Below are 12,708 nucleotides of genomic sequence, written 5' to 3'. Positions count from 1 at the left end.
TCCTCCCTCTATACCTCCCTTCCTCCCGTTTCCTCTGTCTTCAGTTTCTTCAGCTTCCCTCCCCCTTTTTCTTCTTTCTTCTATATCACTCAGGGTGAGTTTGTGGTGTCTCAAATGAAAATACCTTTTTCTCTTCTTTATCTTATACTAGGGGTTTATTGGGTAAGACAGGAAAAGATAGAGAATGGAGGTAAGAGGGTTGAGGATTTCCCTAACACTACAGAGAGTCTTAGGTTTGGAGGATATTGGAATAGAATTCAAATTGAGAGAACTGTCGTTCCTCAACTGAGCAAGTCAGAGAGATATCTGGACTATTGTCCTTCTTTCTTCTGCCTTCAAAGTCACCAGGGACCACCACTCCTGTCTTCCTTCCTCCTCATGGTTTTTAAACATATTCTCTACCTAATCATCAGGATTTATTTATAATCTCTCCACCCCACAATAATTTCAAGTCTATTATTATGGCTATCATGATTTTGCTTTGCTTTCTTTCCAAACATATCCTTATAGTTAGTCATTTTGATTATAACCTAGCCTCATTGTGCAGAAGGAAATAAAACAGAGCAATTCTGTTACTGCCTTGTTAAACTACACACATATACGTACAAATATAATAAATTTTATTTCTAGGGAATGTTGATTTGGAACAACTTCTGTGGACCAAAAATAGAGAAAAGAAGAGATTTTAGGTTCCTTCTTGCTTTAAGCTATATAATTCTAACCTGATTTTTTCTAGTTCCTCATTTTGCAGAAAAGATTAGACAGATTCTTTAGTCAATTCACATGGCTCACAAAACTTATATTTCTCTCTCCACCATATTTCATCTCATTTGTTTTATTCTCACCTCTATGCAGATGATTCAGAGTTCTGTTTATTGAGTCCTAGTCCATTCTCTGTATTGCAATCCTATATTGCCAATTGTGCCTTTCGTTTTCCAGGCTCCAACATCCAGAACCTACATATCATCCTTGAAGCTACTCTTTCTCACTCCATTTTTCCAGGTGGTTGTCAAATCTTTTTGCTTCTTCCTCCTCAACACCTTTCCCATCTGATCCTTTCACTGTAATTACCCTACTGCCAACTTGCTTCATGACATCAACTTTGTTCAACTAGACTTTCATAGAAGCCCCTTAAAAGACCTCTTTGCAAGAAATCTTTGTACAATTTAGTCCATCTATGCATTGATGTTGAAGTTATTCTTCTTAAGTGTAGATCTTATTATATCACTCCATACTTAATTAAATCTAGTGGAAGTAAACTCTGTTACTTCAAAGATAAAATACAAAGTCCTCTATTTAGTTCTTGTAAACCAGATTCTGGTATATCTTGACAGTCTTATTATATATTTCTTCTATTTCTATATTCTATTCCTACTCTTCTACTTTTTCTACTCCCATAGTTTGCACTCTAGTCATACTGATCATTTTTCTCTTACATCTGACATCCTATCTCTGATTTCTTTTTCTTTTAAAAATCATATATATTTTGTTGGAGAAAAAATACACTAAAATATCACAACCTATATAAACTTAATATTTGAATATTGTGACTAAAATCAGAGAAGAAAATCTGAAATGTAATTTAAATTTTCTTACCACATTGTAAGAACATCTTTTGCTTTTTGTATTGGAAAGGTTAAAATATCAATAATAGAAAGTAAAGGAATTTTTTACAACTTATTTTATTGAAAATATTCCATTTCAAATAAGGGTATATTCTCTCCTTTCCCTACCTCCCAAACATATATTAGACAGTAAAAAATAAGAGGAAATTTGATTTATTTATTACCTCTGAAATTTAAGCAACAGTACTTTTATTACATGCTTGATATAACTGTATTGGCATCAGCATTTGAGACTGGAAATGGAAACTTCAGAATGCTATGTGGTAACAGCAATATAAATAAATAAACCACAAAAATAAATTGGCTTAAAGCTCCCTGTAATAATTGTAATGTGCGTGGGGTGGAGCCAAGATGGCACCTTAGAAGCAGCAAAAGTAGATTCATCTGTGAAAACCCTTTCATACAAATAAAAAACCAAGTGCATCAAGGGGTACAGAAAATCATAATCAACAACAAGACATAAGTGAAGGACCCTCCTGCTTGATTCAACTTAAAAGATACACAGAGAAGGTTGAATTCTTGGGTTTAAGGAAAAGAAAGAAGGAAGTGCCCAGTGCTCCACCCCCACATAATGTGCTGAGACTTGGGTGTTTCCTGTGATCTCAGGGCAAGGACTCCAACCAGGACAGAGTGCTTTGCCACCACAACTACACAAAGCCCAGAGCTCTGACCACAGCTGGAAAGGAGGCAGATGGAGAAGAGAAGCAGAGGAGAAGAGGTGAGGTTGCTCAACAGCCTTCAACCGCCACACCTCCATTTGGGGCCTCTGCCTCTAGACATTTTGGTCTGGGCACATTCAGTTCTGCAGATTAGCTCAACTGGCTCAATCCAGTTTATAAATAGTGCATAGAAGACGCCTCTAGAGGGCAGAAAAGCCTAAACTCACAGAGCTAATGAACAACCAGAAAAGCAAGTATACAAAATAGACAGAAAGCAAAACTCAACAAGACAGAGCCGCAAATCTCCCCTATTCCATTCATCCTGAAAGGTATGCAGATAAAGTTGAATTCTCTGGTATAAGGTAAAGAAGCCCTTTCAGGGCAGAAAAGTCCAAACTCACAGATCCAGCAAAGAAACAGAGAAGTAAGAATACAACCAATAAGGAGGGGGAAGAAAGAAAAAATATGAGTAAGCAACCGAAAAAGAAAAAAAGAAATTACAACCAACAAATTCTATTCAGTTAATAAACAAAGAACAAGTGGAACACAGGCAGACCAAGGAACACCAAGCAAAAATTCAGATACTCCAGCAAATTGGACTCAGGCTTTGGAAGAACTCAAAATAATTGTAATTCCTGAGGTAGCTAGATAGCACAATGGATGGAATCCAGGACTAGAGACAGGAGATCCTAGGTTAAATTTAATCTCAGACACTTCATAGTTGTGACCCTGAGCAAGTCACTTATCCTCAATTGCCTAGCCCCTGCTTCTCTTCTGTCTTTGAATTGATATTAATACAGAAGGTAAAAATTAAATATATATATATATATATATATATATATATATATATATATATATATATATAGAGAGAGAGAGAGAGAGAGAGAGAGAGAGAGAGCTTTAACATTTACAGTGCTTTACATGTGTTATTTCCTTTGATACTCACAAGAACTCTATTTCACAGATGAGGAAGCTGAGGCTGAGAGAAATTAAATTACTTTCCCAGATTTGTACAACTCATAAGTGTATGAACAGGATACAAACTTAGCTTTTCCTGAGTCCAAATCCAACTTTATGCCCAATTCACCAATTAGCTGCTATTCACAATTTATTGAGGTTAGCTAGGAGATTTCAAGGGCTTTTAATCCAAACAGTACCTAAAAATTACAAAAATAACTCTACATTTCTATTAATTAACAAGCTTAGCATTATAGTTATATATAGAGAACCAGAAAAGATTATTATTTAACAGAACCTCTTTATTTTAAAGGTGAGAAAACTGTGGTGTAGGGAGATTGAGTAAATTATCCCAAATCACTCAATTGGCAAGTGGAAGAACTGAGATTTGACCACAAATCTTCTGATTCTAAATTTGGCTCTTAAAAAAATTTTACTATGAAGAAATGATAACTGTAAAAGAACATGAAATTACCTTACCATTAAATATTTTCCTTGTTTTTATGTACTTGTTTTACCAAAAGATTATCTGGGTGTATATTTTAAATCATATGAAGTTTGTTTACTGAGAGATCCATAATTGTGGAAATTAACCCATACTGAGGTCTGGATGCATGAGAGAGAAGAGGAAAAAGATTACTGATTGGGAATTTAAATAAGTAGAATCCCTAAAACAAACATGTAGGTGTCATAGAGCCAAAAAACGAACAGCCATAACCACACAATAATTATCTATTTATTGATGGAAAAAGTAACTTAAATATTTTATCCTATTTTAGATGCTTCAAGTTTTTTCTCTTTATTAATTTCATCCTATCAGGTGTAAACCTTAAAATTTCTTAGACTTATGGATGTTGGAAATTTCCCCATTGGGAAATTTCATACTGGAAAAAATTTCCTACTGATAGTAAGAACTCTATTGGAATGTGAAACCCATTGGCATGGGAGGATCCTTCTTCTCCTCCCTACTTAAGACTACTTTAGGACAGAAACCTTTTGCTAAACAATGGAAAGGGTTTTGACCTATGCTTATGCATAGAACAGGAAGTTCTTTGAGTCATGATTGATTTTAGAATTGATACAATAGAGATACTTGGAATGACAGAACCAGGTCTTGGAAAATACAATCTCCACCCTACTTAGAGTAACAGGATTTAGGAAGGGCTGCAGCAAAGATCAAGATTTAATTATTTGAGAATGTGACTTTCAACAGACATGTGCAAAGCCACAGACATCTGAGCGGTCCTGGGTTAAACTAGAGCCACCATTGGCACAGGGGAGACATCGACAGTGATTGGTAGATGTGAGAACTGAAGGGAGGGAACTTAGATGGTTTCCTTAAAGATAGTGGGGTCTGAGGACAGAGGAGGAGAGTTTTTTCCTCTGAGAGGTATTGGTCTGAGGAGGTTTTGATCTGAGGAATTTTTGCTCTGAGAGGTTTTGCTCTGAAGGAGTCTAGAGGTAGAGGCCCCTGAGACTGTTTCTCCATTTTGGTCATGTGAGTGATAGGGACTGATCTCTTTTCTTTGCCTCAGCTATCTAAGGGCTTGGGCCTTTGGCCCAGCCTAAGGAGAGGGGGTGTTTAAGTCCTATTCCCTTCTCTCCCCCCCCCCCCTCTCTCTCTCTCTCTCTCTCTCTCTCTCTCTCTCTCTCTCTCTCTCTCTCTCTCTCATACCTTTCTTCCTCCTGTTTCTAATTAAAAACTCCAAAAGTTGACTCCTGACTTGAGTTTTCATTTAGGAATTACATAGCTGAATTCCTTGGCGACCTTAATTAAATATATATCAGTCTTTTTAAGTGATTTCCATATCACATTGTGACTGACCACACGGGAGTCTAAAGAATTCTCTCAATAAACTTCTGAATTTCCTTGCCTTTTTACTCTACCTTCTCACCACTTAGTCCCTTTTAACAGCAAACTTGGCTTAAAGACACAGCTGCTAGAACATGTGAGTATAAAAAACTTTTTCTCTCTTCTCTTTTCTCCTTAAGATAAATTGGAATCAGCAATTTTTCTTTTTCTTCCCTTTAATCTTAAGGGACAGCTGGGTAGCTCAGTGGATTGAGAGCCAGGCCTAGAGACAGAAGGTCCTAGGTTCAAATCATACCTCAGATACTTCCCAGATGTGTGACTCTGATAGTTAGATAGAAAACAGCTGTTTTAAATCTCAGCAACAGGACCCTAAAGTCCGGGTTGGAAGAGCTGTTTCTAAATATCCTTTCCCTTAAGGAACAACTTCCTACATTAAAAAAAAAACCCTGTGGAAAGTTTGTTGCTTTGCCCTGCTCCCCATGTGTTTTGTGAAGAATGTTAGAGAAATAATTACAAAATATATATATATATATATATATATATATATATATATATATATATAAATGAGTACTACATTCTTTGACATTAATATGGCAGCTGAATAATTAGGGGCATTGAGGAATGCAGGATACCCCCAAATTTTTATAATAATAGGAACTGTCATTTTTGTACTCCTCAATACTATATTTAGAGATGCTAAAATAAAAAAAAATATTGAGGATAAAATAAAAAATATTGAGAATAAAATAGAAAATATTGAGGATAAAATGCAAGCCCAATTAGAAGATCTGAAATGTTTCTTACTGGATCAATTAGCAAACACCCACTCTACCAGAAACAGACCTGTTTCTGAACCTTTCAGTGAGGAAATTTCCTTCCCTGAAATAGAGATGGAAAACACCTTCCCTATAGCCCAGTTAACAGACTGCTTCTCTCATGCAATGCAAATCTTGACTAAATTTAATCCCCAAAACCCTTCCCCTGCAATCCCAGTTTCTCATGTTCCCTCGCCTACAGAAAACCAAATTCCAGCGCAAAGGAGATCTTGTCCTCCTAGAGAAAACTGTCCTTGTCAACCTGACCCACAGGTACAAAATTCAACTAGAGGCCTGTTTCCTCTAAGAGAAGTAACTGAAATATGACGGAATGGGGATGTGGTGACTTTAAGACATAGGATACCATTTATTCCCCAAGAAATAAATGAATTTACATGAAATATCCCCACAAATGAACAAGATCCTTTTCTAGTAGCATAAAAAGATGGGAGACATATTTTTTCAGTATAATCCGTCTTACAAGGAAGTTAAGAACTTACTACAGGCTTTTTTAACTGAACGTGAAAAAAATAAAATAATTGCTCATGTCAACAAAACCCGGGGGTGTAATGCAGCACATTGGCCATTTCAGGATCCCGAATGGGACTATAACAATCCTGAGGATTATCTACAACTATACCATTGTAGAGAGGCCATCCTCACGGCAATGAAGGAATGTGCAGACAGTACAGATAAGTAGATGAAACTTGAAAAAATTAAGCAAAAGGAGAAAGAAACACCCTCCAGATTCATGGACAGAATAATCGAGGGATTTGGGGACAGATACTTAGATTGGGACCTAACTAAAGAGAGTATCTTAAGACAAGTTAGAAGGATATTTGTAAATAACTTTTGCAAAGCAATTAAGAATTATTTTAGAACACAATGCCCAAGATGGTCAGATATGGACCTTGAAGAATTGCGAAAAAGAGCTATATATGTTTTAAAGGGAAACAAAGAAAAGGAGGAAGAAAATAATGATGACATAGAGGAAATGAAGAAAAAAATGAGATATTTAATAGATAGGATAACTAAATTAGAAAGTGGGCATGATAATGAACCAACAACAATTGCCCCTCTTCAGAAATCCAATTATCAATCCATTACTAGCCACTTCTGTGAGAAGGGCCACAAAATGATGGAATGTAGAACCTTTCTTAAGATGATTGGAAGGAATACACAGTTTAATAATAGCTTTAGAAATAATAACTATAGAAATGATGATAATGGTTATAGAAACCAGAATTCTAGAAATTATAATAATGACTATGAAAATAACTATAATGAATATAGAAATAAGAACTTTAGAAACCAGAATTATAGGAATAGGAAATGGGAAAATAATAACAATGCTCCAAATGAAGAAAATTATAGTGATAATGAACAACAACAATATATGAGAAATGGAGCTCTTCCAAAAAATACTCGGGTACTAATGACCCTCAGAGAGGTGCCCTTCAGGGGGGGTGCCCAAGGAATATCCCAAACACAATGATGGTGTCCGGGGGGGGGGGGCTGGGGCACAGGAATCAGAGGATACAACCTTTGATTTCTTGGACACTGATGTCCTACTACCAATTGTCCCTATCCACTGCCCTCCCCATACTAATGAACCCCATGTTACCTTAAAGGTGGGTAACACCTATTATGATTGTCTATTAGACACTGGAGCTTCCTGGTCTGTATTAAAGAGAACACCTGATTTACAATGATATTCTGTTGGCTCAGAGAGTGTAATGGGGGTATCAGAAATAACCCAAAGAGTTAAAAGACTTCCTCCTAGAATGGTGTCTGTAGGACCCCTAGAGGTACAACACTCCTTCCTTTTGATGCCTGACTCCCCTTTAAATTTGCTTGGGAGGGACCTTCTATGCAAACTCAGAGCCACAATAACCTGCTCCCAAGATGGCTCATTATCATTAGAAGTACCAGAGGAATCTTTAAATTTACTCCCTGTAATTCTCTCAGAGAGTCAGGTGAAAAAAGAACATCCCATCTTTGCAATACCTAAAGATATACCAGAGTCTCTTTGGGCCACATCTTCTTCCGATGTAGGTTTACTTAAGTCGGCTGTTCCTGTGCAGATAAAAACTAAATCTAGCCCACCTCCTTCTATCTCTCAGTATCCCCTCTCAAAGAAGGCAATTGAGGGTATTACACCAGTTATTAACTCATTAATAGAACAGGGAATAATAATCCCTTGCAAATCTGAATACAACACGCCCATCCTGCCAATTAAAAAAACAAAAAGAGGACCCGATGGCAAGCACCTCTATACATTTGTACAGGATCTAAGGGCAGTGAAAAATCATGTTATAAAGAGACACTCCGTAGTTTCTAACATACATATTATTATTTCATCTATTCCTAGCACAGCTACATACTTTACAGTAGTAGACTTGTGTTCAGCTTTCTTTTCCATACCTATACATGAGAACTCCAGGCATATTTTTGCTTTCACCTGCAAGGGCTCACAGTATACCTGTTGTCGGCTGCCACAGGGTTATGTCAAAAGCTGAGCTTATTTGAGCAAATTTTGAACCAAGACATAGACAATAAAACATTTAAAAATAGCAAATTAATCAAATATGTAGATGATCTACTCTTGGCTTCAACAGATGCAAAAACATGTCAAGAAGATAGCAAACACCTTCTTTTGGAATTGCACAAAAGAGGACATAAAATCTCTAAGGATAAAGTTCAGTGGTGTCTCCAAAATGTAGAATATTTGGGATTCATCTTGGCTGCGGGTGCTCGTTATATTTCTCCAAAATGAATTGAGAATATTCAAAAATTGAGTGCTCCTACCACTAAGAAAGAGCTGAGAGCAATTTTAGGAGCAACAGGGATTTGCAGACAATGGATTCCTTGCTATGGGGAAATTAATAAACCCCTTATAGCATTAACAAAGGATTTGGTTCCTGAACCCCTCAAATTAGAGCCTGAATACTTGTCAGCACTATCAGATCTAAAAAAGGCTATCATGTCTGCCCCTGCTCTAGGCGTTCCAGATTACAACAAGGCATTTACTTTGTATGTGCATGAGAAAAGAGGAGTAGCCTCTGGCGTGTTAACTCAGACTTTGGGACCTTCTCTGTGCCCAATTGCTTATTATTCTGCCCAACTAGACCCAGTAGCAGAAGGAGCACCACCATGCCTTAGAGGAGTAGCTGCTACAGCCTTACTAGTAACAAAAACTGTTGATTTAGTATTGGGATGTCCATTAACAATAATGTGCCCACATGAGATAGAAGAATTATTGATAAAACATAGAACACAGGCATTTTTGGACCAGAGAATTACAAGGTATGAAATAACCTTATTAAATAGTGAAAATATTACCTTAAAAAGCTGTTCAACTCTTAACCCTGCCACCTTGCTTCCAGATTTACCTACTTCAGGAGAACCATTACATAACTGTGAAATATTAGTGTCGATGGCAGAAAAGCCGCGAGATAATCTCTTGGACACTCCCTTAGACAATGCAGATCTGATTTTATTTACCGATGGTTCCTCTTTTATAAGGGATGGCATATGTTACACTGGAGCTGCTGTAGTCTCAGAATTTGCCACTGAATGGTCAGATTCAAGCTTGTATAATTGCCAAGGATAAAAAGGCAACAATTTATATGGATTCTAGATATGCTTTTGGCATTTGTCACTCAGTCGGGATGCTATGGCTCCAGAGAGGATTTTTAACCTCAGCTGGAAAATCCATAGCTAATGCAGAAAGTATTAATGAAGTTATTTCTGCTCTCAAACTGCCTAAAGCCCTAGCTGTAGTTCATTGCTCTGCCCATACAGGTGGCTCTGACCCTGTCTCTAGAGGAAATGACCGAGCAGATGCCACTGAAAAACTAGCAGCATTAACATTAACAACCACTGATAATTTAAATTTATCACTTTCCTATAAAGAAAAGGAAGTGGAAAAATGGAAACAAAAATTTAAAGCAAAACAAATTAATGGAGTATGGGTGTCATCTGAAGGAAAACCCCTGCTCCCTAGAAGTTTCTATAACCAAATTTGCCAATCTATTCACAAAAATGGTCATTTTGGCATCCAGGGCATCATGGACTCTGTCAAGAGAGTATGGATAGCCCCTGGTATAACTAGTATAGGCTCTAAAGTAGTTCAGCCTGCTCCATTTGCCAGGCATATAACCAACATGCATATTGTGGAAAAGACTTTGGGGGACGTCCTCTGGCTTACATACCTTTTGAACATCTACAGATAGATTTCATAATGATGCCAAAGGCTAAAGTTATAAATTCTTCTTTTACTCAAACTCTCTTCTATAAGGACTACATTTATATCAATCTATGTATAGTAACAGGTGGGGAAAATGTAATGTGTAAATAGGGGGAAAAGAAAGACCAAATAGAATAATCATTCTCACACAAAGATTCACATGGGAAGAGGAGGGGAAGAAAACTCTTATAAGAAGGAGAAGTAGAGAGTTTTTGCTTAAACCTTACTCTCAGGGAAATCAACTCTGAGAGGGAAGAACATCCAGATCCATTGGGATCTTGAATTCTATCTTACCCAATGAGGGTAGGGAGAAGAGAAAACCAAGGGGGGAGGGGGAGAGGGAAAACAAAATGGGAGGGAAGGAGAGGGGGGAGGGGAGGGACTAAAAAGGGAAACATCAAGGGAGGGGAAAAGGGGGACTGATTCAAAGTAAATCACTGGACTAAAAGGCAGAGCCGAAGAAGAAAAGGTTAGAATTAGGGAAGGATATCAAAATGCCAGGGAGTCCCCAAGTGACAATCATAACTTTGAACGTGAATGGGATGAACTCTCCCATAAAATGTAGACGAATAGCAGAATGGATTAGAATCCAAAACCCTATCATATGTTGTCTTCAAGAGACACACATGAGGGACTTCCGGTTAAGATGGCGGCTTAGAGAAAGCTAAAGTTCAGATCTCCGGAAAACCCTTCCCGACCGATCTCAAACTATAAGCTCCTAAGGCGCCGAAATTCAAAACAATCAACAGCACAGACCCTGGGAACCCTCCTCCTGGACCTGGACCCGGTTCAAAAGGTACGGCTCCCCTCAAAAGCCAGAACCCGAGATCACTTGGACCTCAGGGGTAGGAGCACAGAGTCCAAGGCTCCGGGAAGCCGCAGCCCGGCCCGGCTCAGAGAGCAGGGTCCTCAGAACAACAACGCTCAGGGCCTTCTACCCGAGTCCCAGTGAAAGTTACTGCCTGGGGCTCCCGCTGCAGAGAGCTGGTCGAAAAAACAGCAACCCTCAGGGCGGGCAAGACAGCCTCTCGGGCTGGATCCTGCTATCCAAGTCTCAGTGAAAGTCCTTGCCCTTGGAGCTTGGGGAAGCTGCAGCCCATCCCCCCTGCAGGCCGACGAAACAGCCTCACGGCCAGCGATTCTGAAGGCAACTTCCGAAAATCGAGCCGGGGGGAGAGTGTGGCCTCGTGGTCCGACCCTTCCATTCCAGTTCCAGTGAGGCATATTCAGTTTAACCCAGGGAAAGCTCATAGAACCAACATCTGCCCAGGACAAAAGCCTCTGAACACCAGACAGAGATAAGAAAAGCTAATCCTCCACACTCAGAGATGGCAAACTCCACAGAAGCACAGAAGCCCCAAAATACCAAGAAAAATAAGAAGAAAGGGGCGACTTTGGATACATTCTATGGAGCCAAAATACAAAATACAGAGCAGATAGAAGAAGATATACAAGAAAATGCTCAAAAATCTTCCAAAGGAAATAGAAACTCTCCACAAACCCATGAAGAATTTGAATCAGAAATGACCAAAAAGATGGAAGCCCTCTGGGAGGAAAAGTGGGAAATAATGCAAAAGAAATTCACGCATCTACAAAACCAGTTTGACCAAACTGTAAAAGAAAACCAGGCTTTAAAGCAAGAACTAATAAAGCAAAGCCAAAACACCAAGAAATTAGAAGAGAACATAAAATATCTCACTGACAAGGTGATAGATCTGAAAATAGAGGGAGAAGAGAGAATTTAAGAATAATTGGACTCCCAGAAAAGCCAGAAATAAACACCAAACTGGACATGGTGATACAAGATATAATCAAAGAAAATTGCCCAGAGATTCTAGAACAAGGGGGCAATACAGTCACTGACAGAGCTCACAGAACACCTTCTACACTAAATCCCCAAAAGACAACTCGCAGGAATGTAATTGCCAAATTCCAAAGCTATCAAACAAAAGAAAAAATCCTACAGGAAGCCAGAAAAAGACAATTTAGATATAAAGGAATGTCAATCAGGGTCACACAAGACCTTGCAAGTTCTACTCTGAATGATCGTAAGGCATGGAACATGATCTTCAGAAAGGCAAGAGAGCTGGGTCTCCAACCAAGAATCAGCTACCCAGCAAAACTGACTATATACTTCCAAGGGAAAGTATGGACATTCAACAAAATAGAAGACTTCCAACTTTTTGCAAAGAAAAGACCAGAGCTCTGTGGAAAGTTTGATACCGAAAATCAAAGAGCAAGGAATACATGAAAAGGTAAATATTAAGGAAAGGGGAAAAATGTTATCTTCTTCTTTTACTCAAACTCTCTTCTATAAGGACTACATTTATATCAATCTATGTATACTAACATGTGGGGAAAATGTAATGTATAAATAGGGGGTAAAGAAAGACCAAAAAGAATAATGGTTCTCACACAAAGATTCACATGGGAAGGGGAGGGGAAGAAAACTCCTATAAGAAGGAGAGGAAGAGAGTGGGGGGGTTTACTTAAACCTCAATCTCAGGGAAATCAACTCTGAGAGGGAAAAACATCCAGATCCATTGGGATCTTGAATTCTATCTTACCCAAAAAGGGTAAGGAGAAGGGA

The sequence above is a fragment of the Monodelphis domestica genome, chromosome 1 (assembly GCF_027887165.1).
Source record: "Monodelphis domestica isolate mMonDom1 chromosome 1, mMonDom1.pri, whole genome shotgun sequence".
Classification (NCBI taxonomy): domain Eukaryota; kingdom Metazoa; phylum Chordata; class Mammalia; order Didelphimorphia; family Didelphidae; genus Monodelphis; species Monodelphis domestica.
Note: the sequence above shows the minus strand (reverse complement) of the source record.